The sequence below is a fragment of the Grammomys surdaster genome, unplaced genomic scaffold (assembly GCF_004785775.1).
Source record: "Grammomys surdaster isolate TR1022 unplaced genomic scaffold, NIH_TR_1.0 267, whole genome shotgun sequence".
Classification (NCBI taxonomy): Eukaryota; Metazoa; Chordata; class Mammalia; order Rodentia; family Muridae; genus Grammomys; species Grammomys surdaster.
In genome coordinates, this window is record NW_021604708.1 from 1,003,119 (window position 1) to 1,030,813 (window position 27,695).

Sequence of the window (27,695 nt, forward strand, 5' to 3'; positions counted from 1 at the left end):
TCTCTCTCTCTCTCTCTCTCTCTCTCTCTTTCCCTCCCTCCCTCCCTCCCTCCCTCCCTCCTTCCCTTCCTCCCTCCCTTCCTCCCTTCCTAACCTCTGTCAGTAACCTTCAAAGAATTTATTTTTTAATGAGAAAACAAATTCAAGAGCTTTAGATAATAATGAAAAACATGTATCTATGGCAAGGTACTATTCCTCTGGTTCTTACAATATTTCCTCCCCTTCTGAAATGATCCCTGATTATTAAAGCCTTAGATGCAGGAGTTGCATTGTAATGTATGAGTTGGAACTGGGCTCATCAGCCTGTGTGTGTGTGTGTGTGTGTGTGTGTGTGTGTGTGTGTGTGTGTAAATTAGTTAAAAAGGTTATAATTTTGAAAGACAAAAAGGAGGTATATTGGAACATTAGGAAGGAAGAAATGGAAGAAGAAATTATGTAAAAATAATCTCAAGACTTAAAAGTTATCATAAACATGTTTAAAGACTTTTGAAGTTTACAATTTAGTATCAAGTATATGCAAGAGCATTGCTGTGTAATGGAGATGTGCGTCATGTATTTTTATTTATATGTATGAATAATTAGAGTTAACATAGATTCATGAAAAAAAAGCCATTAGCTAAAAATGTCTTACCTCCATTCTTTTTTTTTAAATTTATCTATTCTTTATTGGATATTTTATTTACATTTCAGATGTTATTCCCTTACCCCATCCTCCCCCCCCCCGCGGGCCCATTTTTTTTTTTTTTTTTTTGTGGCACATCCTCATAGAAGAAGGATGTGCCACCACTTACCCCCCACTCCCACCTCTTCCCCCTCCAATTCCCCCACACTCATCGTCCAGCCTTCATGGGACCAAGGATTTCCTCTCCCACATATGCCTAACAAGGCCATCCTCCCTTACATATACAGCTGGAGCCATGGGTCCCTCCCTAAGTGCTCCCAGGCTGGTGGTTTAGACCCTGGGAGCTCTGGTTGATTGGTGTTGTTGCTCTCCTCATGGGGCCACAAATCCTTTCAGCTCCTTCAGTCTTCACTCTTTAACTCTTCCATTGGGAACTCCTTGATCAGTTCAATGGCTAGCTGTGAGCATCTGCATCTGAATATGTCAAGCTCTGGCAGACCTCTAAGGAGACATCTATTTCAGGCTCCTGTCAGCATGCATTTCCTGACATCCACACAGCATCTGATGGATACCCAGGTGGAATGGTCTCCAGAAGGCCCCTCCTTCAGTTTCTGTCCCATACTTTGTCTCCATATTTGTTTCCTTGAGTATTTTGTTACTCCTTCTAAGAAGGACCGAAGCGTCCACACTTGGTCTTCCTGCTTTATGAGCTTCATGGGCTCTGTGAGTTAAATCTTGGGTATTTCAAGATTCTGGGCTAATATCTACTTGCGAAGGTATGTAAACTTACATATTGCAAAAGAGACTGAATTGTGTTATTTTCAAGAGAAAAAAAAACACCAAAAATATTGTCTAAGAGAAATGCCCCTCGTATGCCATGAGGAGCTTTACTTAGTTACACTAAGATAATACATTTATTTTATTGCCAGGGATGATGAATTACAGGCTTTTACCTCTGCTCAGGAAAGTGTATTTTTAAGAGATACCAAACTATACATTTGGGTTTTCCAATGTGTTTCCACTCTTTCTTGGGCTTCCTAATAAGAGGTCTGGCCACCCAGCAGTGTTTTATTTGTGTTATCTGCACCTGCAGTCAAACTGCAAGGCAAGCTTGGTGTTTGAAAGAGATTAAGGAATAAGAAGGGATCTTTAGCAGGTTAAGGCAATTACTTAGTTTTCCTGCTTGTGACAGATTTTCATTGTCTCAAAACATAACCCTCCATGCAAAAGGGAAGCTCTTGTTTATTTGTTTTCAAGCTTGAACAAGTGATTCATTTCTTCCCACCCTCCCTCCCAATCACCAGAGAGGCACACATGCCAAATACCCACCACTCTTCCCTCAGAAGACTCAGGGAGCACACCAATTACTGCTGTCCTACTATTTATAGGTTTAAATATTAGACTATTTCTACTATAGATTGTTTTAAAGCATTGATTATTTATGATATTTCTATACTTAGGGAATCAGGACATCACACACACACACACACACATACACACACACACACACACTCAGAATTTCAAAGGATGGTGAAATCAAATTGCTCAACTATATTCATTATATTCAACTCTATTCATAACAGCTAGAAATTGGAAACAACCTAGATGTCAGTCAACAGAAGAGTGGATAAAGAAAATATACATTTATACAATGAATATCATTCAACCATTTTAAAAATACATAAATTTGCAGGTAATTGGATGGAAATAGGAAACAAAAAAGGTCATCCTTAATGAGGGACTTCAGATCTAGAAAGACAAATATGGTATGTTTCTGTGAAGTCACCTTCACCAAGCTACAATCTGTAGTGCCACAGAAGTTTGGTACAGAGTAAAAGATGGGGACAAGGGCAGAGAGCTCTTCTGAGGAAAGGGAAATAGAATAGTTATGGATATTTTGTTAGAAAGTCTAGTATTGAGTAGTCTTATACACCAACCTCACCAGTTGGTTCCCTAGAGTGCATTTCTGAGACATGTGTCTTACAGTTTGCCAGAGAGTGTACTTCAGACCATGTGAGCCTTACTGGAGGGAAGGCAAAGATGTTCGAGTAGAAGAAGTGATCTAATATGCAGGTAAGATAGCATAAGTCTGCTCTGCTAGACATTCTTCAATTTTGAGGACCTGTTAAGAGTTTTCTTAATTTGGACCTAAGTAGCTGAACTTGAAGTTTTGAGAGATTTGGTGGATGTTGATAGCTCCATAATATGACCTTTGACAGATTTCTCTCTGGAATTGAAGCTACCTCTGGTGTGCGAAGACCTAAACACAATCTTCTTATCACATGTCTAAATCATGTCTGAAGTCCTGACAAGATCCACATGTGGCATCTTCATGCCTAGGAAATTAGCAATGTTTTATTTCTTGTATTTACAAATGGAAACAATTACTAACATTACTGAATACTATAGTGAAGTATTAAGTATAGTAAAGATCTTATCTCAGTGACTACTGACAAAGATCAATGATCTACCCACCTTTAGATCTCCACATTAGATATTGCCATACCTTGAAAGGTCATGGGAAATGAAATCTGACCCTAGAGAAACTGGACAAGAGTTTAGAACTCGTTCCCTATACCTTCCCACCAAAAGGAATGCAAAATACAATGGAGAACAATAAATCATCTTGAATGTCCCCATTTCACTATTGGTTCAGTGTAACTATTTCCACTTAGAATTTAGTCAAGTGAGCTACATTTTCCTGACAAAGAAATTCTTTTCTATTTATGCTTTTATATACAACAGGGTGACCCTTGCAATGATAAATGTTTGATGTCAAAAGATAAGATAAATGCAAATACAAACATAAGACCTCAGGTAAAACAAAACAAAAAACAAGTAACTTAACATCTTTATCTAAAACTACTACCTGTACAATCAGGGAACTGAGGATACTGACTTACAGAACACCCCTGAAATAATCTTTTGAGTATGAATTCATGATTCCAAGGAGAAAGGGTATATATCGTAAAAAGTATATAACAATAAAAATGAATTTTAAAGATCTAAATCTCAATGAAATGTCAAATGTTAATCAAATAAAACATTTCTGTGGATTTTGCAGACATGCAGGAATGCCTTATAAATTTGAAAATACAGTAGGCATTCATTCCTCTAGAGAATACCGTGTAAAAACTCCAGCTAACATTTTTATTATATATAGTAGGAACCACTTTCTAATAATATAGAAAAGAAGACATATAAACATTGAGAAGAATCAGTTTGTTGATTCTGCTCCCAAAGGAGTTGATAGATGCACTGAGACTAACATTATTGAAAGGAAGAAGAGATAAGAATAGATACTGGGCATTGGAGAAGTTGTGAACACAATGTTCTAGTGCTTCGTTTATTTCTGAATTCCTAATGTGAATGATAGTAAGTGAATTATTAAACAGATGCCTAAAAGGTAGGGAAAAACAATTTAATGATACCACAACTAATCCATATCACTAAAACACATTTATTTTATTTTAGGGACTATCTATTTCATTGTAAAATATTTAGAAACTTACAGCAAGATTTTGCAATACAGTGCATAATCTTTAAATGTGAGATAAATACATGTAAATATATCTGAAAGGACCTTCATACAAGTGTAATAGTCACCTAAAATTATTATTCATTATAGTTATATACAACTCAATTCTACTTGCAACAGCCTTATAAATATGTTATTATAGCCTCATAATTCATGCCAACAGTAAAATAAATGACACAATCACTGCAAAGAAAATAAAATCTAATGTTTAAATGGCCCAATAGTTTAAGTCCTTGCTGTACAAGCAAGATGATCTAACTTTTAATCTACAGATCCTGCACAAATGCTAGGTATGTATAGAAGTTAGCCTGGGGAGGCAGTGGCAAGATCTGTGGAACAAGCAGTCTAAAGATACTAGTTGCAAACGCTGACTTGCCTCAAAGAATATAGTGGTAACCTGATCAAGGAGAATACATGACATTGACCTCCACACCCTCACATACATGCCTGTGAATAGACACACACATCCACACTCATATGAACATATTCACATACATGAACATCACATGTGCACATGTATGCACACGTACACACACACACACACACAAAAGAAGATGAGCCAGACAGAGAGAAAAAGACAAAAATGAGAAGTCAAAATTAACATAAACATAAAAAAGACTAGCTGTTGTTGGTGTGTATGTGTCTGTAGCTATTCATACACGTGTATTACAGACATTTCTTTTAGTGGTAGAAACACCAATTTCCCTATTTCCTGGTGATATACTCAATCTATTGACATCAGGTACACTGAGAAATCAAATGATCAAAAGATGAATATGCTTAAAATCTGCTTCTCTATACAAAATCTTTAATGGAAGCATGAACATTTTGTTTAAGAGTTTTCTTCAGGACCTGATTCAAAACTCCTCAACCAATACCTGTTGTCACCCTGTTCTCTTCTTTACATTTGCTAACTCCATTATCAAAGGACTACTGAACAGAGAGTGTAGAAAACAAAGGACCTCTGCATGTGGAGGCTCACCAATTCTTTCTCTCATCCATTTCCATTCCTCAATGTGCCTTGGCTAATCTGGCTTCTGCTTCTAATGAGTCCTGATTGTTTCCTCTCGTGTGTCTTATAACTTCACACATCTGCATATTGCATAAATTCTTCCCCGTGAAGAAATTTGACAATTCCTTAGGAACCACTCAGACTAAAGACACTAGCATGTGGTGATTTGTCCCCTTTGAGTATCTGCATACTGGTGACACTGGATCCCTTGTGTCTCTATGTCTATCTGTGTCCTTCACCCTTAGATTCCTGAGGATGTATTTTTTGCCTTTCATTTTTTGTTTTGTTTTATATTGTTTTACCTTTTATTCTATATTGCATTGCATTTGAGTTGGTGGCTTACACAATATAGTATTAATTGTTTCTGTGAATAATATGAAGTGCACTGAAACTATTTCCCCAAAGATCTCAATTTGGGTCTATTTACTCAGCAGTAATCTATTTTTAATAGCAAATGAATTGTGATCTGAGTAATTCCTTTGAGCTCAAGAACATCTGGTTTGTCAACTTTGAGTGAAATATCTGTATGTTTTGCTTTTTTATGAGTTCATATTTTGAGCTATATGGTATGTCTCCAATTTGAGGCCTGACCTAGATAAACAGCACATTCATGTTTTTGATGACATCTAAATAATATATAGGAAGAGATTTGTGATTGATAAAACACTTCTGTCTTAATTAAGCTCTATGGGTACCACTGCACACAGCCTGCAGCACTGAAAAAGGTCAAAATATAATGCCTGCCTACAAAGGGCCTTGCAGTAGAGAAGGCATCTCCAAAAACTCGAAAAGAGGAGAATGATAATAATTTTACTCAAGTGGCCTCTATTTTTTTTTGCATTCCTTCTATTCTCAAGTAGAGTTGAACATCTTAACTGAGTATTCTTGTCACAGATGTTGCAAGAAACATGAATGACTGTATGCAGATCTGTGTCAAACAAAACTTCCAATTATCTTAGAAACAACATTTTCTAAAACATGTCAACATGAAATCATGAAAAAAGAGATTATGGGAAGAAATACAGAGTCAGACTTCACCCTTTGGAGCACATGACTACTCGATTGCTTTATTATTGGATGCACAATTTTTGGTCTTTGATGCAATATGTAAGATATGGAAACAGAAGATCTGTAACAACTGTCCAGAGATGCTTAATGTTTCTTCTTTTCTTCTTTCCTTTGAAAAATTTTTCTCCACCTTAAGTGGAAGAAATTTCAGTAATGAAAAGGACTTTACATCTAAGATGCATTGGTTCATACACTAAAAGATATACTCAAGTAGCTACCTCCATCAACACAGTAAATGACGCTACAGGAATAAGTAAATAGATGGGATTGAAAACCTGGGAAGTCTATGCTGAGCTTAGCTCTTTATTTCTATGTGCACAGTGTGAAATTAATGAAGCTACTTTGGATGGCCAGGATTTCTATTAGTTTAGAATACTGTAATGTTAGGTAAGTACACAAGAGTGTGTTTTAAAATACCATTAGTGGAATCCATATCTTGTCTCTTCAGGAAATAAATTCAGATTTATTTGCTTCATTAATGAGAAATCTAATTTCACTTGAGTTGTACAAAGTGCTCCTCGATGATAAGGGGCGTGTGACAGTTTTGTTCTGCAGCTGTGGTTTCCACCTCTTAAATGAAACAATACTTAAAATGTAATCATTCTAAAAAATGTTTTGGCAAACAGTGACTCAAGCATTGGCCTACTTTCTTCATCACTGAGTTTAAGTACGTTCTCTACTTTATTAAGGCTTCAGGATCTTTGTTCCCAAGAAAGAAAGAAAAAGAAAAAAAAAACAGTGAAAAGCAAACAATACAATTTGGGTTTTTAAAGAAGTTTGGGTTAACTTAGACTGTGTAAAATTTGGTTTGGATGAAATCAAACATTATTCAAACTAGGGGAGGGAGGGAGTGAGAGAGAGCAAGAAAGACAGACAGAGAGATAGACAGAGACAGACAGAGACAGAGAGACAGACAGAGACAGAGACAGAGAGATTGAGATAGAATCCTCTGCTCTGGCTATGAGACTTTATTGAGACAGGGTTTCACTCTATAACCAAGGATTACTTGGAACTGATAACAACCTTCCTTCTTCAGCAATACTTTAAAGTACTGGCATCATTATAGTAGATGTGATCTTCCATATCTGCCCTATACCAAATCATTAATAAAGAAAAAAGGAGTATTTAGTCTCATACTTTCATTTTTCTCTATAAAAGTTTCTGAAGGCAGGGTGACATAATGATTCAAGAGGCATCATTGGTCAAAGGCAACATCCCAGTGGCAAGTCCTGAAACATTTCTACTGCAAAGAGTAGGAAACACTCGCTATGGAAAATCAGCCATAATTCACTCTGAAGAATTTTGATGTACTTGATTATATTTAAGTACCAAATGATAAGCACTGAAAATTGTATTACAGAAAGATAACTTGTGTTTTAAAAATAAATATGAGATGACAATACATAGGTTTCCCACTCAAAAGTGACAACGACTTGGTACTAAATTCAGAAAATTCTTCACGACCCCTAATTCTCACATCTTAAAGACACCTTGAGAAGTCCTCTAGGACTACACTCTTTAGAAACTCTTCCTTTCTGCTCTTGCTTCTCAGCTGTATCCATTCTTTCTCTATTTTTAAGGTTTTTAGGCCTTTAATATTTTCAAATGCAAACCTAGTTTGAAGCTTGACCATCCATGTGGTCTTCAACTTCTGCGATCTCTCTTTCTCAGGGAGTATGTAAATCACAGTATGGCTGGCCCATTCTTCCTGTTCTGGAACACATGGTGATGTTTGCTGCTCATCACCATTCCCCGTCTTTCCCACTGTGTATTTTTAGTGTTGTGATGAAACTATGGCTTAATACTCTCACTTCCAAGCTCACCAAGCTCAATTCTTTTAGACTTTCCCCAGAGATTCCATTTTGCAACTCTTTAATCATCTTGTGGCTCTTCTTTGCAAATTTCCAATATCCCTAAGAGACTTTAGAGCCAAAGTCTCAGCAATAATTTTTCTGTCTTTCATCTTCTGTCATGTGGTGGGTATTGTGGGTTTGGTTTCTCCAGTGACCTAGATTGTAGACAAATCTAGAATAAACATTGTTTTTCTTCACATATAAAGCATTTTGGATGATCATCATGCCCTACAGAAGTGGGTACAACAGGATGCACCCTGAAAAAGAGCAATTTGTACCTCAAAGGTAACATCAATTTGGTTGTATAATGCAGACCTTTCATATTTTAATCTGCTATATAGCTTTCCATTCTGTTCAAAAGAATCTGAATACTATCTCTGTATTGTGCAACAGCTTGCAACTCTGATACTAGACTTTGGGCTAGCTAAAGATGATAAAAAGATATGGAGATATTTGAGCAATTTCCATTAAAATACAAACACGTTTTTAAAAAGATGGGGTCTCATTAAGTAAACCTGACTGGCCTAAAAAGCTCTATGTTTAGTAGAGTGGAGAATGGCCTTGAAATCACAGAGATCTGCCTTCCTCTGGCTTCCTCTGTCTCTCTATTGTTGGAGTCAGAGATAAACCCTATTATGATAGCTCTAAAATATAGACTTTGACAAAACAGATAAAGAAAAGTCCAAATGGTGAATTCGTTTTTTATTTAAACACATTTTTATTTGTATTTAAAAATGGCTATTTGGAGTAGAGTAAAAAGAAAATACTGGGGAATGGCATAAGAAAAAATATGTAGCCTATGAATTTTAGACTCTGAAAGTAATAGTGACTAGTTATAATGGATATAATGATGACCAGTACATTATTTGTTCATGAAATAACCTAGGAAAGCCTATAAAAAATATGGGCATATACTATATGACAGGACCCTGAAAAGAATAAGTATAATCTTTCATATGACAGTAATTATTTGTTAAAGTATTTAAACATGAGAAGTTGTGGAAGAGAAAGGTTTGCTGATTTGGGAAACAAAGGTTGGTTGATTTTGCAAGCATATTCTCAGATTCTGATGAAAAATCAAAACTATATCAGTATTAAATTTATTCATATATACTAATACATTAATAGTACACTATTCATGTATGGCAGGGATTATTCTAGACCATTCTGTTCTCATGGAAGTCCAGTTGATATTAGTTTTTTTTAAAAACTATATTGCAAAATCCCATCTGATAGTAAATTATGAGAATTATGAGAATATTTGTGACTATACGTTTCTTCTTTATCATCTTTTCTAGTTTACCTGCCATGGTATTTCTGGTTTTATTATATAAATTGGTAGCTGTTTTCCCTTCTGTCTTCTGGAAGACACTTGTAGTACAAAGGTGTGGGTATCATTGTTTCTTAAAATTTTTAGTGTTATTGTATTTTGAGAGATCACTTTGAGGGAATTTATTGAGGAATTTTAAAGCAAGGCAAACTCACAGAAGACAATATGGGACCTACATTTGAGAAAAATGTTTTGAATTAATGGGTAACTACAGAAAGAAAACTGGATAAATGTTATTTCCCAGACAGGTTCCCCGCACACACATGTATTACCACATCTAGAAGAGATCCTGGCCAATTGGTGAATAGTCAGTCAATGCTACTTCCTTATCTATTTCTTGTTAGTTTGATTTCTGTGGAGGACACAGAAATAAAACAAATTAATGATATAGGTCAAAGATACTAGACTGTGCCCTACATGCTGTTTTTTTTTCTTTTAATTTTCTATATATGAGTATTTGTGTGTAAATTCAACTATTCATGAACCGTAGAATGTGTGATAGTGTTTAAAGATAACTCATGGAAGTCAGATTTCTAGTTCCAACTTCTGGGATCAGGGGATGAAACTCAGGTTGTCAGGCCTTTGTGTAAGCACCTCTAGTTCCTGATCTCTCGCTTCTTGGTGCTTGTACACAAGATCACCGAATAAAGTTAGTGACAGGCATGCTGTTGTAGTGTGTGCGTGTGCGTGTGCATGTGCGTGTGCGTGTGTGTGTGTGTATAAAATCACCACACCCATTTTAGACATATCCCCCCAGAGTGCCACAGCAGCAGAATTCAGCAATTGAAACAAAGTACACTCACATATCACTTTAGGTAAATCTCAGGCTATGATAGACATATACAGCAGCTTTTACCAAACATTATCCCTGAGACAGGGATTCTGTACAACTATCATTAATGGCCACACCCTCTCCTCACCTGACTTTCTCCCCTGCCTGTTAGCTCTAAATCTCATCCTTTATAAAACATCTCTCATTTTTATATCAGCCCCCATCACTCTGTTCAAAAGTTCACACATATATACTTTGTATGAACTTCTGCTGGAGATTCTTCCTCCATCTTATCCTTCAATTATATCCATTTTCTGCCCATAGCCCTCCCCATATGTTCTCATGAGGTTCATGCTGATGACTATTATGATTAATAGGAAACTCAGAAATAGTCTGCCAAAATTCATGAATCCCCAAATTTTTAACAAGTTGATTTTTCTCCAAAACTCCTCTACCAGGCTTTAATGAAAAACACTGTGAACACTGATTGCTATAATGCCCCTGTATAAATCTGGTCACTACTAAATCTTGGAACTTACCCTTCACTACACGAGTACTAAATGCTACCAAGAACTTAAAGCTTAATATAAATAAGAAAACACTTAACTTGTAACTTAAAAACCTGAAAACTAAAAGGTCAGAGAATCAGGGGATTCTTTTTTCCTAACAAAAGAACACTTTTTCCTGTGATGTCTACCACAGAATTGGTTTAAAACCATTAGCATTCATCTTCAAAAACACTTCAGTTTTACTCAGCCATAAAGAAGAGGATTATGTCATATGCATGAATGTGAATGATACAGAAAATAATCATGTTAAATGAAAGTTACAATAGTCACAAGATACATTCCATGTCTTCTTTCATCTGTAGGAACTCAACTTTATTTGTAAAGATGTCAAAGTAAGGGGGGGGCGACTAGAAAGATGAAGAATAGCAGTGGATCAAGAGTAGACAAGCAATACTGGAGTGTTGATGTGATCAAAGAATACTGAATTCATGAAAGAAAATGTCATCAGAAAACATTATCTTATTCAATTGGTATATGTTGGAAACAGAGAAAGAAAGAAAGAAAGAAAGAAAGAAAGAAAGAAAGAAAGAAAGAAAGGAAGGAAGGAAGGAAGGAAGGAAGGAAGGAAGGAACGAAGGAAGGAAGGAAGAAAAAAGAGAGAAGAGAAACACTGAGAGGGAAGAAGAAGAGAAAGAGGAGAGATAACATTGGAGAAAGCATTATTTCCACATCAAGATCACCTCTGAAATTTTCACATCCTCATCTACTTTATCTAAATGTCAGGAAACTGTAAGATAGGCAGTGTTTCTGTCTGAGACTGTCAAGTGAGAAGTACAAGAAGAAAGAAAGAACGGAAGAATTGAGAAAAATGAATCATTATCTCAGTATGGACCATGTTTTGGGGAGGCCATCACTACTGTTTCCTGATTTCATCAATCTACAGATTTCATGTTGGGAACTAGAGTACAACTCAATAGAAAAGCAGGTGCCTAATGTGTACAAGACTTGAGTTCAACACTCAGCACCAATAAAAATAATAATTAATAATAACAAGCAGTAATACAATGTCAGCTTCATCTACTGATGCTGTTAAAGAGATTGATTTCACCTTTTGCATGTTTTAAAGAAAGTTTCTAAGAGCCTGGCTCATTTATCTTTAGTAGAGCCAACTTGTCAAGTGCGTAACTCAGGGAAGAGGCTTCTCCATCCAGCATGTGCCAACTAACTTGTTCTTACCAGAAGAGAAAATGACAGAGAGTGAAACTACTGGAGGCACTGGTTGCCATGGTAACTAGTTCTGGGAAGGAGATAGTTGTGGGTCTGATCTGAGTGAAGTGAGCCAGCCTGAAATTCCATCCTCCCTCTTACGTGCTTAGAAACAATGGAAAGACACTCAGAGAAAGGCAGGGAGCTTGCTACTTGAGATAGGTTCCAGAGCTGATGACAAGTAAGAGGCCAAGTACTCCTTTTGAAGCAGTGCATAGACACACAAAGTAATACACTAATATCTGACATATCATAAGAAACACAGGGCGATTTGCAGTATTTAGAGCCTCTCTCATTCCTATAGTTTCTGAGCTCCTAAAATCCATCCATCACAATCTCCCACCTCACTCTAAAAGCTCCTCTAATTGGGAAGACATTTCTCATTCTCTAATATTTTTTTCTCCATGTATTTTTCTTCTCCCTTTCCAGTTCCCACTCCCATTTGCCCCAAACTAGAGTACTACATATAGATAGATAGATAGATAGATAGATAGATAGATAGATAGATAGATGATAGATAGATAGATAGATAGATAGATAGATAGATAGATAGATAGACTTTGTTATATAAATGGCCCCTAACTCTAACTAGAAACTGAATTCTAGTCATGAGTACAACACACACACACACACACACACTTCAGCCCCCTCACTCTCCCATGCCATGTGGCTTCTGGTTTTAGTCAATAGCTATGCTCTGTATTCCAATTTGTCTGTGATGAGCCCTTCACCCTGATTTCAGATTTCTCCCAACACACCTACTTGCCCATGCCTTTGATCAGTCCTTTATTCATCCCTGCTTGGATGCACTGCCTGTTCTGCAGTCTCACATTCATCCTTCTCTGATAAACTATCCCAAGTTTCCCCCACCTTCCCATAGGAACTCCCCTAACTTCAATCTAGACTTATTTTTCTGTTTCTCTTTTCTCTAGAAAACTCTACTACCTGTGCAAGTTATTCAAAGTGATAAATTTATGTGTTAGTTAAAAGACATGAACACTGAGTGAATAACCACACTATACTAAACAGGTGAAACGCTTGTGCAATGATATGAAGAAAAACAAAGAATGAAAAGAATGGGAATAATCATTTGTGTAAAACCTAATAACCCATTGTTGGCTGCTTGAAAAACTGGCCCAGATTGCTTGCTGTACACCTGGAACTCCACATGCAATGTAGAAGATAAGAAAACACTGAATATAAATTACAATTTGAAAAAAAATAAATTATATATAAAAAAAGAAAGAAAACACTGAGATATTTTGTGAATCATGAACTGTAGTAACATCTGGTAAAGCACACTCCAGATACTCAGCTGTTATATTATCTGAATCAAATTTATTAAATGGGAAAACTAAGTCTTAATAGGTACCTGAACCAATGCCATGGGTTCCAGACTAGGGTGGAGTACATTGTGGAGTCAGGACTAAGATTTTAGGATGCTTCCTTTCAAAAATCCAGGGCTTTAACTCTGGATCATGTTTGTATAACTATCTCAGATACAAAATGAAATTCCTATTTTATTGAAAGTTGATGAATTGATCTTTTTCATTATCACAAAGATATTTTTCGACCAGGGCATTTCATCAGAGACACCCTGAGCTGCTTGCTTAGGGCTTTCTCAACTCCTATCAGCTTTGGTGATAACACTGTGGCATTTTCCCTTGACAGATGTTTCTTTTTCTCAACGTCACAAACTCTTTTAAGAAGTTTTGGGCTTATTCATTTGAAGCATTTGTGTGCCATTCACTAATTTCTGATGTTATACGTAGAGAGTAATTGAAGGAATTGTTGCATGAAATTTTTAATTAAAGCCCAATTAATAGAGAATAGTGCATTGCAGGATGCATTCAAGGTAAAAAATTTCAATAATCAATGGGTAAAAATCACAAAATCTCCAACTGAAAACCAAAGGAAGTACAGAAATCTGCCTCTGGGAGCAATTATAATAATGTAATAATTACTTGTAGTGTTTTTGTTTTGTTATGAATTGTAATGTCCAAAGCTAGGTGGTAATATAAGCCTTAAGATAAGGTGAGAGCATTACATCCTTTTCTGTTTAGACAGCACTACAAGAGAATTCAAAAAGAAGGCAATTTAGAATTGCTGGTGCATGCTGAGCATAGAAACCCATCTAATTTGCATAATATTTACTTGAAAGTAAGTTCTGCAACGTACTTCTTACTTCTTACATTAGAGTGGCCAAATCTTCCCTATATCCTTCCACATTGCACTACCCAATAAATTCTATAAATTGGCACCTCAATAGTATGCCCCATGATTGTTTGGTAAAACTAATCCATATTCTCCATATGATAAAGGTATACACAGTACAATATACCAACAGCAGACAGGAATCCATACAAATGACAACTTTAAAGGCATGGGATTTGGTATAATATCATATATTGAATTGAAGGACATTCTTAGAAATAATTTCCCATCTGTATTCTTGAGTGAATGATCTAAAAGTCCAGTCTTTCCTTCACAGTGCTATAACTGAGTTTTCTTTTCTGAGTCCTAGACAATCTGGAAATATCATTAACAGAGGACAAGGTAAGTGAGGCACGTGGAAAGGCTAGTTGTATGTTTCTCAGAGTAGAATGATTCAGAGGCTCCAGGAAGAGAGAAGGTGCCCATAGCAACACTCCTGCACATGCCCTGCTTCTGATCAAAGTTAAGGAGTTGAGATCAAGTCAGATAAATGAGTAACTAACTAATTTAAAAATACTTAAAAAAATAAAAATGTTTTCACAGTTCTTTCCAAGTAGGAAAATGCATCTACTTAAAGGACAGCAATATTGTCCAAGAAACTGTCAGCCAGGATTATTAGCCCAGCCTCTCAAGACTTGACCCATTGTCCTGAAGTCGGCAGATGACCTTGATCTCCCTGGAAAGGCAGTATCTATAAATAATACATTAATCATTTTTACATGTGGCCCAAGTAAAAAATTAATATCTGCCCATGGATTTGAGTTGCTCTTTAGGATGTTGTTTAGGTTTTCGCCATAGCCACCTTTAAGAGATGTTTGCAGAATTTGTGGGAAATGGGAGCATAGTTCCTGCCTGTGTATTCCAATGGGAAGCCAGTGCTGTGGTTGGGACTGGAAAAAATCCATGGCTGCAACATCTAATTTAAGTTTGACACATTTGTTTTAGGATAAGCATTTTGTGTTTTTACTGCCTTGGTAACAACATGAATTATCTCCAATAAGAGTAGAGACTTCTTATGCAAGTTGACCTCAGACAGGACATTCTAGAGGCCTGGATTAGCTGCCTGAGAACATTTCACAGAAACAGAATTTGTCTCTTTCCTGCTCACCAACGCAGATTTAAATTTTACACAAACAGTCTAAAAGGGCCTACTTGTGTCAGGAGCCTTTGGTTTGGTTTATGGTTCTGTTTCCAGTATCTTACTTACTGTTAATGAGCAATACTTATGCAGCTCTGAGCTTGCATCTGACTGTCGAGTGTCTAGGAAATCCAGATTAATGTTGTATAAAGGCATAGTCAATCTGCTAGTGAAGCACAGGATTTGAGGAAAAAAACAACTGGCCTGGCTAGATTCTGTCGGCCTCCTACTCCCTCCAAAATACATTTTTATTGTCTCATTTAAGCTTAGACCTTGGGCCTCAACAAGCCTCTTTTGGTAATTAAAGTATGTCTGAAAAAGAATAACAAACAAAGAAATGAATCAGAGACCTTCCCCTACCACCAAGGAAAACCCACCATGCCTGAAGTTTTCAATATTGTTTAAAATATTTATTTCCTGATCATTTTAATTGTATATCAGCTTTTCTGAATGAGCCTTGTACAAAATAAAGAGACTTTATTTGCATCTTTTATTCTCTATTGCTATGGACAAGAAAAGACTATGCCAGAAGCGGAAGGGGGAGGGGAAAACAAAAAGAGAGTCTGAAAATGGGCTATTACTGCCATCTAGTGTGCACACTGGCTGTCCAGAGGGGATGAGAGTGTCTTTGAAACAATACAATTGGAGACTGCAGAGGATGAGAGTCAGAGATGAGAGCACTTCCCCCAAGAAATACCCTCCAAGCTAGTGCCTTCACTATGTAATGAATTCTTTTGCTATAGAGCCACTAGTACGTGGCTGAACAATATGAAGCACCCCATTTCTTCCAGAAAAAAAGTGGAAGAATTCACGTCAGGTCTAAAGGCATGTTATTTCTGAGAATACATGTCCTAGCTGCAGATATTGTTAAGCAGGAGTAATGATTTATTCCGATGACTGTAACCTTTGAAAGGGGTCCAGATTGCCAAGTGTCCTCTGCCTTCTGCAAGGAAGACCTTCTTCCCAAGAGCAGGCAGGAAGGTTTGGATGGCTTCTTAGCCCTTTTCAAGTCTAGTTAATAAGTAATACAAATAATATTTGCTGTTCATGACCCTAATTTATCTGTTGCTGGTAGAAATTCCACTTGGGTGAGACTCACTGTATCAGATTCTAAACATTAAACCCCTTCACAGGAACAGAGTCCAAATGGCACCTCACAGGGTGTTTCATATATTCCTCCTTCTTAGGTATAATTATACACAATCCACAGGGATTCTCTCCTCCCAATGCCCTTGCCAGTTCTGGCATGGATTCATTCTGGTACCAGCTAAAAACATTGTGGCTGAAATCAAATCAAGCTTGACTTCTTTTATTCACCTCAGAGCAATGACTGCTATATTCATTGAATGTAATTCTCAGCTAACACTAACACCCTTACACCTTCCCATCCTGTAGGGGTTTGTTACCTTAAGAGCAAAGAACTTTGGTGCCCTGGTTATATTTATAAACTATGACTTTCAAAACTCAAAAGGCAGAGACCTGCTGAGATAATGAAAGCTAATTTAGAGACTCATAAGCACAAAAAAAAAAATATCTAAGCTCAGAGGAATTTTAAGTCATTACCTATGTCAGCGTAACCTAGAACTGCAGGCTGTTTTTGGTGTTATCAACAGAGCCTGTAGCTACAGGTACCTAGAATGAAAAATTAGCTCTGTCTCACAAAGGTACCACTGAAGGACAAATGTGCCACTTACTATACCCATGGTGGAAAAGAAAGTGATGACATCACAGTCAGAAAGGCAGGATCTCCAACTGTTCAGGGACCCTGTAGATGGAAAAGTATGCATGACAGCCAAAGACATGGCTCAATGAACAAATTGCCTACCATAGAAAGCAGGTGTGGAAAGCAAAGTTGAATCCCTAGAACACACTTAAAGTTAGGCTGGCATGATGTCAGAATCTCAGAAGTCTGGGAGATCGTTGGAGTCCGTGTGCTAGAGACAAGCTGGATACTCACGCAGCAGAATCTGTGAGCTCTGGGTTCAAAAAGAGACCCACTTCAGTCAACACAAAGGAGAATGAGGAAAATGTCAGATATTAACTTTGGGGCCTCCACACAGGTGAATATACCTGTATACCTCTCTCTTTCTCTCTCAAGCCCACATACATACAAACACTGTACGTGTGTGTGTGTGTGTAGTATGGTATGTGTGTGTGTGTATGGTGTGTGTGTGTGTGTGTGTGTGTGTGTGTGTGTATGCATGCACATGCACACAGCATACACATGGGAGGCAAGGAAGACAGAAATAAAAATCCATATATTATCTGTAGACTCTTCAGGACACTGTAACTATCTGTGTTGGTGAGCAAAGTTCAGATGAATTTTCTACTGTTATTTCCTTTCTCTGAAAAGTGGAAATGCAAGAGGGGTTAATGTGTATTTGATAGCATGGGTGAAAACCAAAGATTGAATTTAATGGGTCTGGATCTTACTAATGAGTACATTATAAAGATTACATTGCTTCTCATTTGGTAAGGAAATGGGAGAAAAACTAATTTAACTGTAAGTCTTAGGTGCACATAAGCCAGAGACCTGCTCATTGTTTAGAGTCAGTGCACTGAAAAGAAAAATCCAAAGGCGACTCTATTGATTCATCATTAAGCTTCGTTCAGAAGTGAGTAACATTTTCATCTTATTTTCTGTAGGATTAATGTCTGCTTTCCTCACCAAAGACCCTAGAATGGAAAACTGAGCCCCACCCCCAGAGAAAAATGTTGCCTTTCTAAGACACTAAGCCCTGGAGCCCTGCCTCCCCAGTCACCTGGCCTCATTTTTCCTGCTTCTCTGGATTTGTCCCTCCATATCCCACATGAGTAATGCAGTTATTGGAGAACACACAGCCTTCTGGTAAGGCATTCACCCAACTTCTCTAGGATTAATCACGGGCTAAACTGCTAAATAACATACTGATATATTAACTCCATTAAAATCTAATTCAGTGGCAATAACTTCTAGAAAGCCAACGAAGGGCTTATGAAGAACAAAGTGAATAAAGACCACCAAAATGGTAAATCATTATACTCACTGGAAGTAAATCAGTGAAAGACAAGGATATGAATCAAAAGAGAACAGGCTCCAGTCCCCGTCCCCCACCCCGGCCACCTACTCTTGTACTGTTCTACAGGCCTATCCTTGAATCCAGGTATAGACAGAATGGAGTGCTGGTATCACAGTAAGGGAAGATGCTGAGGCTAGGGGGGCTGAGGAGGTAATTATGTAATAAGCGCTTGCCTTACAAGAATGAGGATCTGAGTTTGACCCTAGAACACATGTTAAAAAGAAAAAAAGAGAAAGAAGAAAAGTAAATGAAAGAAAGTGGATGAGCGTGGTATGTATACATGCAATCCAAACACAAGGATGCTAGAGACAGGAGATCCTTCAGGATTATTGGTCTAGCCAAAGGAATGCATTTGATACCAGTGAGGAATCACATGTAAAATTAAGTAAATAAAAAGATAGTGCCTTAGAATTGAAGCACAAGACTCTTCAGATCTCCACACATGTACAAAATCAAACAAACATGTATACATGCACACACATATACACACATGCATGCACACACATACACACGTGCATGCGTCCGCATATACACACACATACACACACACATACACACACACATACACACATACACACAAGTTAGCTAATGAAATGTAGACAAAATAATTTTGATTTCACTTTCAATGATTGCTGCCCAAGAGAGTGATTGTGGGTATTGATGAAGCTGTTCCTTAAACTTTCTCCATGAAGGCAGTCGTCTTGATAAAGTACAAAGGAGTGAGGAGACCAGACTGCCTGCCTCCCTCAGCTCTCCTCAAACTTACAAGGAGAAGGAGCCATGGGATAATAACTCAGAAAGAGCAAAGAGATGGGAATTCATTTGAAAGATGTCAACAGAAGACAATGTAGAGAGAGGAGAATACTGACTTCTGCAGCTAGCTGGATAATAGCCAAGACATTTCCTTCCCTCTGCAGCCTCAGAGAGGAAGAGTAGTTGTCTGCTGACACCTTGATCTCAGCTGTCTAGCCTTTGGAGCCTTGAAAAAATAAATTTCTGCTGCTTAAGTCACCTAGTTTGTGGCCCATTGCTATGGCAGCCCTCACAACTGTAGATTCTGGATCAACATGATAGCTCAATTTAGTGTCTGGAGTCCAGCAGCCATTAGCAAACCTCTGCACTAGCCAGACACACTACTGGGCATCTCTGTAAATTCATATTTGCCAGGTTTATATTTTAAATCTCAATTTTACAGAAAATGAAAACAATCCTTCAACCCAAAATCATTTTCTAAGAGAACTGAGGTGGTTTCTTTTTCTCTTTGTTCCTCCTCAAGTCAAAATCTGACATTTGGAAGATTAGAAACCTAAACCATATAGAACCTAGATAAAAACAAAGATAAGAAAATAGTAGTTAGAACAAGAAGATAATTTATTTTTTTAATTATAAACCTTTCTTTCTTCTGAGTAATTTCATGTACTTATACAATGAAACATAATCACATCTACCACATTTCCCTTTTCCAAATGTCCCGTATCACCCCTAATATACATCTCTTAAAATTATTGTCCTTTTTGTATATAACCCTCTAAGTTCAATTAGTGCTACCTACATGTACATGTGTGGAAGACAACCCACCAGTGCATGGAAAAACTACTACTGGCAACATAGTAAAAACAAAATAAGACAAAACAAATAAACAAAAACAATGATTCTTCATCCACCTGCAATTGTCTATCCACTGCCAATAGCACCTCAGTGAGGTGTAAGTCTGTAAAGCACCTCTCTCATTTATTCTACCCCTTTGGTTGATTTGTTCTTATGCAGCTGTTGAGCAGCTAAAAGATATTTTATTAGATGCAGTATGTTGAACAATACTGATTTTACTGACCTTTCATTTATGCTTCAGAACTTCATCAAGAATCAATACCTAATGTGCATAGTAGATATAGGAAAATTGGAGGACTAGAAGAGGAGTGTTGAACTTTTTTTCCTCTATAAACTGCTTGGCTCATTCATGTGAATGCTCAAGGACACAGTTGTGCCCTAGTGTCATGTGTTTAAATCTTCACTCAGCTTCCATGGTTCAGTTTTGTTTGGGACACTGCTGAGTCCTAGCTTGTGAACCTATCTGCAGATACAGAGAGAGGGTTTGTGTGAGACTCATGCAAGATCTGACTGCCTGCCTTCACCAGGACTGAGGCTTTTGTTCACTTCTCCCTTCGGAACTTCAGTCCTCCCATGACCACAGTTGTGAATCATGAATCCTCATATTATTTATCTTAGAAGTTATTACAGTGACTGTTGGACTCCTATCCTACTCCAGACCAGGCTGTGTCATACATCCTATGCTCCAGCCTAGTGTGATAAGCTCTAGGTTTCCTCAAAGAAGCTTTGCTTTGTAATAGATGGATACTGTTGCAGAGATTCCAAAGTGGTCAAAATACAAGAATAGGTGACTCCGAAGTGTCCAATCCCAACTGATACATCTATAATTCAATCTCTTCCTAAGGCTCATCGAAAATTATGGAATAGGTCATGCAAAGACTGTAAAGCCAGAAAACCCATAGTATGCTATGAGATAGTGTCCCCAAAACATTACAAGAATCAATGCACTCATGAACTATCAACAATATGGCTGCCTGAATAATGCAAGAATAACAACATTAGTCATGTCTATGTGGATGGGAGGAATTCTACAGTGTGCCACCCCTAAATGAAGAGCTACAGGTGATAAACAGCTGCTGAGAAAGGAATAATCAGTCTCCTGGAGACAGAAGCTTCACATAGGTTATCTAATTCCAGGTAGTCAGTCCCAAACACATGTACACAGGAAGTAAGCTAAATGGACTCATTAAATAAGATATAAACATAGATATACATACACATATATGCTTACATATGTAGCAATAATGACTATAGAAGAGATTTTTGAACTGTGGGGCATTGGAGAAGTTGGAAGGAGAGGAAGGGATGGAGTAGTATTAACTCTTAACTCAATGCTCATGAATGAAGTACTCAAAAATAAAACTATTAAGTTAAAAATGTCTATTAAGAGTATATAAGCTAGTAATTAGTACAGTGACCACAAAATGGGAAAAGAGATGTTGAAGCAGACTTTGGGAGGGCGATAGTGTATACATGTCAGTAGAGACAGCTTGTGGGAGGAGTAGAAGTATCCAAAGGCAGATGGAGGAGACAATAGGGGAAGAGAATCAACAAAACAATTTTGTTTGGAAATGCGGCAATGAAATCTAATATTGCTTGTGCTAGTTTAAAGCCTTTAAAGTAAAATAATAAGGCTTATGGAAGTAAATTGAATTGTTTGACAATAATACTGAGAGAATATAGACAGTAGGTCATCCAGTTGATGCACTTTAGAAGTAGATTTTAAAATCCTGTCAGTTTCAGTTTTGAAGGTACAGAGATGGCTTCTCCATCTTTCTTGCTGGTGGTATACTTACCTCTGTTATTCAGACCTGTGTTCTTCAGAAATTCCTAGAAAGTAAAACCAAGGGTAGCATCCCCTATTGTCTCCCTCATCTGACTTTGGATACTTCTACCACTGTTCAATATAGGAATTGGTTGTTTTTATTCAAGTCCCAAAAGGCCACATACTATACTGAATCAAACACCCACATAAACCAAGTCTCTCAGCTGGAGCTTGTGACTTGAGTCATCAGAAAGCAAGTTAAAATAAACCACAGACTCTTGTTAGATTTACAGGAAGATATAAGGAAAAAAACCATTGCACTGGGCTTCAAACTAGGGTGACCTTAGCCTCTCTATTTCTCCCCTTGCCTCGTACTAATCCGTGCATGTTCTTCTTCAGGGAACTGATGCTCTTAGAATGTTTCTCAGGACTCAGAACATAGTCAGTCTCCTATTCTTTTCAGTTTTATAAGCTGACGATTCTACTTGAGAATCTTTTCAGAGAACACCCCAATGATGACTAAAAGGGTTAAGAGCCCTCAGAAGATATTCCCATTTGTCCAGTTTTCTATAATTATCAGTGTATCATTGTGATATGGTTATATCCTAATGTGATTTTAGGGGAAAAAGGTTTTCTCCCCTATGGAGCTTGTTACCGGTAGAATGGAGTCTGGATCTGCTAACACTCAGAGGTACTGAAATGCCATTGTGATGAAGACAGGATGGAGCTGAGGAGGTGGTGGAGTGGCTAACGTACTTGTGGCACAAACATGAACATTTGAGTTTAGATCTTCTGAACCCACATGAAAGCTGTATGTGGTGGTACATGTCTATACCCTCAATACTGGAAGGTAGAGACATGTGGATTCTAGGACTCCTTGCCAAGCAATACTAACTGAAATGGAAAGCTACAAAACTAATAAGAGATTTTGCCTCAAAAAATACATATATAACATGATAGGTCAGGTATTAAGGTAGCACACACATTTCATCCCAGCATTTAGGGACAGAAACAGGTGGGTTTCTATGCATTTAAAACCAAAATGATCTATATTTACTGGGCTCTAGGCTATCTTTGACTACATAATGAGACCCTGTCTCAAAAACAAATCAAAAGCAAACACTGAAACAAAATAGAAAACAATGAGGTAGATACCTAGCTGGCAATCTCTAGCTGCCACATACACCTGCATGGCAACACCCCCCCCACACACACACACAGACACACACACACACTCATAGGAAATAAGATAAGAATTCATAAAGACAGGACAATGCAAATTAGATTGGAGAAATTGAAACACCTTTTTAAAAAGAGCTAAATAGGATGATATTATGAAGGGCCCAAGGAAGTATGACTCACATAATTGAAAGTTATTGACATAAATGCTTACGTAACATTATTGCATGTAGGGAAGCCTGCCTGGTCCCTGGAGGAGGGACACAGAGAGTTCAACCCTGGCTCAAGATAACAAGTTCTGGTCCAGTCTGAGCTGCATGGGACTATCACTCAATTTTTAGTCAATGAGTAAACTGTAGGAGAACTTTGGCTTCCCTGGGCTATGTTTGGTTCCTTGTGTTTTGATGCACACATGCAAATAATAAAGTAAGATGGAAATATCTGAAGAGAGCAGTCAGGGTAAAGGGGCATAACAACAAGGCTGAGTATGCACCAACTATGAGGAGGAACTCGATGGAGAAAGGAAAAGCAGAGGCAGGAGAAAAAGTCTACGAAGCTTTAAATATTCTCCAGAGAGGATAAGCTCCATCCTCTGCTTTCAGACAGGAAGTACATGAACATCCCTTAAGGATCTCTCTCCTAGAGTAATTACCCTGGATGCACTTGAATAGGTTGCCTGTTGATTGGTACTATATCTACAGATGGCCCTGACATGGGCTTCTGATCTCAATGGCAGCTCAATCACTAATGCAAGCCAATGAGTATGATGTCATCTATTTTAGCAATGCCTTGAAAGAAGGCATATTCTGAGAAGCACAGGAGAGGGGTGGAGGTCACCAGCACAGCTGAGCTGCTAAAGGTAGAGGTGAGAGTTTAACAAGTGAATTGGATGTCTTTTAAAGGCTCTCTGAACCACAGGAGTTAACCACCCCTACCTGTATGATAAATGGAGAAACTAAGTTTGACTAACTGCCTGACAGCTGATACCTGAGGGAGGATTCATCAGTCTTTAGCCAACCATAAGGAAGTCTCAAACTCCATTCTTTCTGCTTGTCTTTGGGAAAAAAAAAGAAAAGAAAAAACAAGGAAAAAAAACAGGTATCAAGGGGTGTTAGAGCTGGAGAATTAGCTCATCAGTCAAGAATGCTGGGTTTTGGCTTGGTAAAAGTTAATTCTTGTGCAGAAGAGACAACTCCAAAGGTCAGAGTTCTTGGAGGGGATCTGTATTTAGTTCCCACACAAATGATCTGTAGTTCCACCTGAAGTGATAGAATGTGCCTGGCCTCTTTGAGTACCTGTACTCACATACACATACCCACACCCTCACACAGCCACAGCTAACACACACACACACACACACACACACACACACACACACACTGCTCCTGTGGAGGTCTCCCAATAGACTTAAGCATTTACTTCAAGTTCAGTCAAACCCCAAGGAAGTTTGTACCAAGTTTCTAACATCGTGGCCATTTTTCATCCCTTTTCTTTCTATTCACACTGGTTCTCTCTTCTTCAAGGCTGCTCCCTATCGAAGGCAGAAAACATGATGGAACAGTTTCCAATCGTTTCACACATATAGTGGAGTAGACATGTTCTGATTCTTTTCTCACACCTAACCGAGCCTTTTGGGGTTACAGGGACAATGGCTTCTCTTTGTTCTCAGGAGCCATTGCTGGACACATGCAAGACATAGCACTGAAATCAGCTTTCTTCATTTCCTTTGTCACCTGCACAGACTTTCTGGGAGATCAAGGCTTCTCTCTGAGCTGATAACTGTCCCCTTTCTCTGAGAAAGCACATCAAAGACAAAAGGCCCACCATCACCCCTTTCTTTGAATCATCAAAGAAATCAGAATACAAGCAGCAGGTGTAATGGAAGAGTACTGTGCCCTTCAACACCACTGCTCTGGTTTGTCTTTTCCCAGTGCTGGTTTCCACAAGATTGACTAGACCAGAAGAGTCTGGAGTATGATGCCAGAAACTGTCCAATTTGAAAATTCTCAACTCCTTGTCAAAAAGCATCATTCTCTGTCTGCTTCTCCACACCCTCCTTCTTTCTCAACATATAAGAAGATTGTTTTCTTAAAGGTCCTGGCTGCTGTTTTCTCACCATTTTGTCTGCTAAAACCTGATTTAAAGGTGCCTCCATCTGTCCTTCCATTTTCTTCTTTCAGAAATCTGGCAGCACTTTTTTTTTGACATTTGTAAACAACTCAGGCTCTTTTTGCCAACTCTCAGTTGCTCTCTAAATCTTTTTAATCCTGTAGAATGCAAACTAATCTACTCTGAGAAAGGCACCAGGCCTATCCTGGCAGCTGGAGCTAGGAATGTCAGAGTTGGGAAAAGGATAAATAAGCTTGCCAAAGAGAAGGGAGAGCCTGGGCCAGCTTCAGCAGCAAGTAGGTTATCACATGCACAGAGATAAGAAGATATTCCCCCAGGACCATCAAGTGCAAACTGCATGTGGGTGACTTGTTTAGAAAGAAAGACAGGTACAACAGTTATCAATAATGTGTGCTTTCTGAAGATGGTTGTGTTTGAGAAGACATTGAGATAAAAATAAAAATCCTTCAGACCACTTCTAGCTTGATTCTGTTTAAAATTATTAGTGCCTTGTGCTCTGTATCTCCATGGAAGTGAAGAAGGGACTGGCTGCCATCCACATGAAAGCTACTGGAGTAAGCTGATATCTAGCTAGTCTGTGGACAAAAGGAGAAAGGTATCTTCTGCACTCTCAACTTTTATATGATTAAGACTGATATGCTGGTCAAAGCATTGAGTTGACTTCCAATTATTAATAGAGTATTGTAAAAATGTTACTACCATATTTTCATGGTCGAACAAGCCAAGTGCATAGCCTATCAAAGTCCTACTAGCCCCCACAAAAATGTATCTGCACTTACTGGTATGGCAGATTTGTGTTCTCAAGGACATATATACATACATACATACATACACACACACCTGTGCATATATATATATATATATATATATATATATATATATATATATATATATATATATATATATATATACACACATTACACATACTGGTACTATATCTTGTTCTTCGAATTAAAGATAAAATATTTGAGATAGAACTTTGGGGAAAGACTAAAGCAAAATTCAAAATTCATAGGGATTTGCAAGCTTTCTGGAAGAAAAATATCTTAAGATTATAAACTCCTGGAGGGCAGAGACAACATCATAGTACTTGATTTTAAAACAGAAAACATGGCACTACATAATATTAGATAGTTGTGAAATTATCTGAATGACAAGGACATGAGTGACAGCATAGTTTAAATCGTTAAACCCAAATGAAATTATGACTTAGGCAATTTAATCATTTTCTTGGAACAAAGTGAGATTGGTTGATACATAAATCGAGGCTGACAGACTGAGTGCCAGGAACTAGTCTGTCAAGCTCCGGGGAAATATTGAATTTCAAGAAGAAAATCAGGCTTCCCTTTCCCATCCAGAGATGATCCAAGCAGCAAGGAGATTATATGAAATCAGAGATATTGGATGTTTCTACTTCCTTCTTTGCAGAAGGATATGACCACCATCTTATTGACTTAAAAACATGAGTTAAAGAAATGAACATTGTTTTAAACTATTTGGATTCATATAAAATGAATTCAAATTGTGCCAATCTGATTTCCCATATACATTTTTTTCATCAGGGGAAAAAATTTAAGTTTACCATGGATGCAGCTTTTCTGAAGCACTCAACTCAGTAAGGTAGTTTTATAGAGCATCTTTTCAATATTTTGAATATTAGTCATGATTAGATATTTTGATTCAATAATGAATTTTCTTTGACTTTGAGGTCAACAATTTTCAATGTTGCCATCACGAATTCCAAAGAAATGTTTGTATGGGAATTCACATTTCTGTTTAAAGAGCAACTGGGACAATTCAAATGGCCACAGAAGAGACTGCGCCAACACCTGACGTACTGTGGCAATTATTATAAACCAGAGAGCCAAATGTTGGCAGTGTCTAAAAGGACAGGAAAACCAGTTCTTTTCAGAGATTTCCATAATATCTGTTCTTTCAAAAAACAAGTTACATTGAGGAAAAAATATCATACTGGCTACTAAGTAAAATGGAAAAAAAGATAAAAAAACAAAACTACAATGCTATATAAAAAGGCTATCGATTTTCCAAGTCAGCCTTAGATTTTAGTTTCTGGGAAACAAAAGACTTGTCTTTAGAATTAAACAAAAATCATTTACCTTCTTGGCTTTTCTTGTTTGTTTTGGTTTGCTTTAGTGCTGGGTAGTTTCATGCCAACTTGATACAAGCTAAGGTCATCTGAGACAAGAGAACCTTAATTGAGAACATGTCTCCATAAAGATCAATGCAGGCAAGCCTGTAGGACATTGGCTTCGTTGGTGATTGATGGGGGAGGAGCCATTTTGGGTGAGGCCACCCACAGACTGGTGTTCCATAAGAAAATAGGCAATCCATAGAGAACAAACCACCCAACAGCAGTGCTCGATGGCTCCTGCATCAGCTCTTGCCTCCAGTTTTCTGCCTAGCTTGAGTTCCTATCCTGCCTTCTTTCACTGATGAACAGTGATGTGGATGTATAAGACAAAGAACCCTTTTCTTCTTCAAGTTGCTGTTCTCATGGTGTTTCATCACAGAAACAGTAACCCTAACTAGGATAGTTTTATCAAATTACGGGGACTTAATGTAGCCCAGACTATTCTTGAACTGGCTATTTTGCCAAGGATAACCTTGGATT

The 27,695-nt window shown here is 37.7% G+C and overlaps 1 long non-coding RNA gene across 1 annotated transcript; it reads left to right on the forward strand.

The window, feature by feature from the left end:
* Positions 1-17,962: 17,962 nt before the first annotated feature.
* Positions 17,963-27,060, forward strand: LOC114628327. The gene is made up of 3 exons (XR_003712470.1): positions 17,963-18,170; positions 25,577-25,658; positions 26,846-27,060. It is a non-coding gene; the product is annotated as an uncharacterized LOC114628327 (long non-coding RNA).
* The last annotated feature ends 635 nt before the right edge of the window (positions 27,061-27,695 follow it).